Raw genomic sequence first — 4,691 nt, 5'->3', positions numbered from 1 at the left:
ATAGTGTAATTGCCAAGATAGGTCTGGCCATTGTAGGCCGAGCCATGATAGCACAAGTGCCCCTTCCTATCCTCTTGAGGTGGCTGTGTTTTTGTCGCTCCAATGTACTTTCTCATTCCTACTGTCTGCATCCCGACATCCTAAAGCTCTCCTGCTCCAACACAAGGATAAATAGCATTGTTGGCCTCTTTATGGTTCTTTCCAACATGGGACTTGATTTTCTCCTTGTCCTTCTTTCTTACATGTTGATTCTGAAAACTGTACTAAGCATTGCATCTCATGGTGGCCGCCTCAAGGCTCTCAGCACCTGTATTTCCCACCTCTGTGCTGTGATCCTCTTCTCACACCCATGATCTGCCTGTCGATACTTTACCGAGCTGCTCCCAGGCTTCCCAAAGCCATCTACGTACTAATGGCCAACATGCACTTTCTTATTCCTCCTGTGATGAACCCCATTGTGTATGTAGTGAAAACCAAGCAAATATGAGACAAAATCCTAAAACTCTTCAACAACAAAAAAAGGAACCAAAAATCCTGAACAGCATTAATTAACTTTTGGGAAATAGAGTAACAATAGATGCTCATTATTCCAATTCTTTTGACTGAAAGGACTTTTATTTATTTATGTACATAAAGAAACAAAGAAGTAAAATACCAAAATATGTTTTATTTTCTCACCTTGTACTGGACATGATTTGCAGTTTCAGCAACAAACTTTGCTGATTTCTTCCATCTAATTAATTTTCAGATTGAAAATGGCTTTTTACCTCACATTTTAGAAGCTGTATATAGTTTTTTCTGTTACTCTTCAGTTCTCTGAAAGATATTTTTTCATTATTTGTTTCATTTTTTCATTGCTACAATTTATTAACAATTTCATTAAATATAACAGTATTTTACTCAAAATTTTCTACATATGCAAAGTTCCTCTTTCTTGAATTTTCACTATTCTGCATGCTAAATAAGTTTGAGACATCTTAAAAAGTGACATTTGTTAATTAGATTAGGTAAGTAGGAGCTTAGGACATTCATTGTCCAATTGGGTGACATGATGTTGGAACTGTTAATGCCAATAAACTTAACAAAAGGAGATATTAAAAATAACAGAAGGTCCTGGCCATCTTGGCTCGGTGGTTAGAGCATCAGCCCAGAGACTGAAGAGTCATGGGTTCGATTCCAGTCAAAGGCATGTACCTTGTACCTCGATTGCAGGCTTGATACCCAGACAGGGCAGGTTCTGAAGGCAACCAGTTGATGTGTGTCTCTCACATTATTGTTTCTTCAATCCCCGAACTCAGGTGCGGTGTGTGAGGGAGGCAACCAATCGATATGTCTCTCTCACATCGATGTTTCTCTCCCCCCCCGCCCCCCTTCGACTCTCTCTCTAAAAACCAATGGAAAAAAATATCTTCGGGCAAGGATTAACAAAAAATAATAATAATAACACAAGAACTCAAAGAAAAAAAACCCATTTTTAAAGAGCTAATAAAGCCAAATAATTGTTTTGCTGTTTGCATCTTGTTATCAATAGATGGAAATAATAGTGACAAATTATTTGTCTAAGAAGTCAAATCATAAAAATAAATGAATATTATGCCCCATCTAACTTATGCTTACTTCAAAGCAGAAATTATTCTTTTCTATACTAGAAATGGTGTATCTGGCTATATTCAATGCAATAATCTGCTGCTGTGTTAAAAATGTTTGTATTATTCAAACTGTGGTCTCTGTTTAGTTCGCATGCATATATCCTCATAGGATATAAATGCTCTGCACCTTTTCATGTTTTGATTTTCCTATGTACCATCAACAAACAATTATCTTTATTATTTTTTACTTATACTTACCTTAACCATTTTTTCCTATATACCAACAATCCCCTTTTCAAGCAAAGTAAAAACTGTTTTGTGTTTGTTTATTTTTTTCAAAAAATCATTTTCCAAATTGTTTATTGGCATAGTGTGTTATCTTTCAACTCTATAATCCTCAGGTAAATTGCCAAAGTTCTGTAGCTGACAAGTTATAAAGAAATCTTTCTGGTTTTCATTGGACTATACTGTAGGTCACAGACAAAAGGCAACTTCAGGTGAAAATCTGATCAGGTTCTCATTTTTCCATGTAGTTATCAATGTTATCATCACCAACAATATTGCATCTGCAAAGGCCTACTTTATCCCCTACAACATCATTGTCTGAATGGTTTATTTTCTATCTTGAATGCCAAACAGAATATTTGGAAAAACCACGATAAATAATTACTAAAAGATTATTCATAGAAAAAGGTAAAATCATGATCTCATGCAGGTATAAAATCAATGTGTTAAGTGTTTTTAGTTTATTCACATGGGAGACAATTAGATGTTTAAAAGATAATCTGTTCAAAGGAAATCTCTTTAAAAGGAATGTCAAAATACCACTCCTTCATATGGAATAAAGGAATGCTGGAAGAAGTTGGAAATAGAGACCTAATATATTTTTCCCCACAGGCTCTTTATTTTTTTTAATTTTCTGTTTTTAATTAAATAATTAATTACTGTTTATATTCAATATTATTTTGTATTAGTTTCAGGTGTACAGTCTACTAGTTAGATAAGTATATATTTTACAAAGTGTTCCCCCTGATATTTCCAGTACCCAACTGACACCATACATAGTTATGACAGTATTATTGATTATATTTCATCTGCTGTACTAAGAAAACAATGTGAAACTCTGCAGGGCAAGACAAATTTTGAATTTCTTTGAATTACTCACAAATTACAAAGAGTTCTAAAGTAACAAGGATATGAACAAAGCTGATGTGACCATCTGATATTAAGAATGCACAATTTTCCAACGAAAAACAAATTTTGCAGTCTCCCCCATTTTGATAAAAAATAATCTATCTCAAAGTTTATTCTTTATTATGCAATAAAATTGGCTGCATTATGGAAGGGCCTGCTTATTTCCACAGTTGTAGCAAGAGCATCAATTTATCATATATATCTTTTTAATCTGCTTTGCAGGAAGTTGTCATAAATAATCTCAGGTTGGACTTTTAAAGCCTCTTTTTATTTGCTGTACTGATACTAGAATCCAAGTCAAGAGCTTGTAACCAGATTTCACTGATAGTATATAAAATGGAAAATTCCTTTTTTTCTTGCAATCCCCTTGAAAGACACTGACTTTCCTTAACTCTCAGGTAAGCAAAAACCCTTGACAGTCTTCCCAGAATAGTTTTATAAACATTGGATACATAAGTTATTCTTAGTTCTTTAAAATTTCTCTTCATTTTTTTAGATATGTTTTTATATATTTCAGAGAGAAGACAAGAGAGAAAGAAACATCAATAATGAGAGAGAATCATTGATAGGCTGCCTCCTGCATGTCCCCCACTGGGCATGTGCCCTGACTAGGAATTGAACTGTGACCACCTGGTTCATAGGTCAATGCTTAACCACTGAGCCACATCAGCCAGGCTTCTCTTCATTTCTGATTAAAAGGGAATCATCTCAAATATGACATTTTAGGCAAGGGATTGGTTCCATAAGCAGTATTTCCAATTATATCATGGTTAAAAAGAGGACCAGATTGACTCTTATTGAACCTTTGCAAATAATTCTATTGCCATGAAAATAAGAATACTTATTAAGATTTTCCAAAATTCGGAGGCATCCATCTTGGAGCATAAAATAAATTTACAAATGTTTTATTTTACCTTGAAAAAACAGTCTCCTAAATCACTAGGGTTTATGGCTGGCATAAGAAGAGAGAGAGAAAAAAATCATTATATATCCAGAATACAGAGCCCTAATACGACATCAACACTACTTGAAGATAAAGCTACACAAATCATTCCTCAACAGCATAGTCAATGCTATGGAATTAATTATTGTCCTGCTGGATCTTGGACCTGGAATCTCATGGTCCCACCTGCTCTACTGGAGTTCTGGAAATCATTATTCAGTCCACTAGTATGATTTCAAAGTTTGTAAGTGATGCCATCATAATCCTGTACCTAAAAGTACATACCTGGTACAATTCTTATATATGGGGGGTTCTGAGTAGTCTTTTTTATAATTAGTCTTTTTTTTTGTTTTATCCTGTAGTTGATTGTAAGCTCTCTCAGGAAGTGTCAGGGTAAGATAACAACAAAAACTACTTCTAAAAACAACATACCTAAAATTGTTATGGTTATTTTATTACTGATGATTTTCAAAAGTAAAGGATTAGATGAGCATTCATACAATTGATAAGGGAATTTGGCAGTTTTGTTTTTGTGGCACACAAAACAAATATAATAATGCAAAATTTAAAGAAAAAGACATGTTCAGACAAAAAGTCTATAAGCATAATGATTATGCCTATTTTCAAAAATAGTGAACATCATAGCTAATCTAATAAAAGACAACCATGCAAATTGACCGTACCCTTGCTATGCCTTAAGCCACGCCCAACAGCTAATCAGAGCAACTATATACAAATTAACCCAACTAAGATGGCGTCCGGCAGCCATGGAACTGCAGTGAGCAGGAGGCTTGGTTGCTCCAGTGATGGAGGAAGCCACGCTTCCCGGCTGGCTCTGAGCTCCACTGAAGGCAACAAAGTTTCAATTATAGAAGATAAATAAACCCCATATACCTGCTTTCAGCCAGCTGTGGCCATGGAGCTGGAGTGAGCAGAAGCCAGCTCTGAGCTCCACTGAAGGCAAC

At 35.0% G+C, this 4,691-nt stretch overlaps 1 pseudogene; it reads left to right on the top strand.

The window, feature by feature from the left end:
• The first annotated feature begins 8 nt into the window (after positions 1–8).
• Positions 9–538, top strand: LOC102761293 (annotated as a pseudogene).
• Positions 539–4,691: the final 4,153 nt, after the last annotated feature.

Source organism: Myotis davidii, unplaced genomic scaffold (genome assembly GCF_000327345.1).
Source record: "Myotis davidii unplaced genomic scaffold, ASM32734v1 scaffold7636, whole genome shotgun sequence".
NCBI classification, from domain to species: Eukaryota; Metazoa; Chordata; class Mammalia; order Chiroptera; family Vespertilionidae; genus Myotis; species Myotis davidii.
Note: the sequence above shows the minus strand (reverse complement) of the source record. Positions and strands in the feature narration are given on the sequence as shown.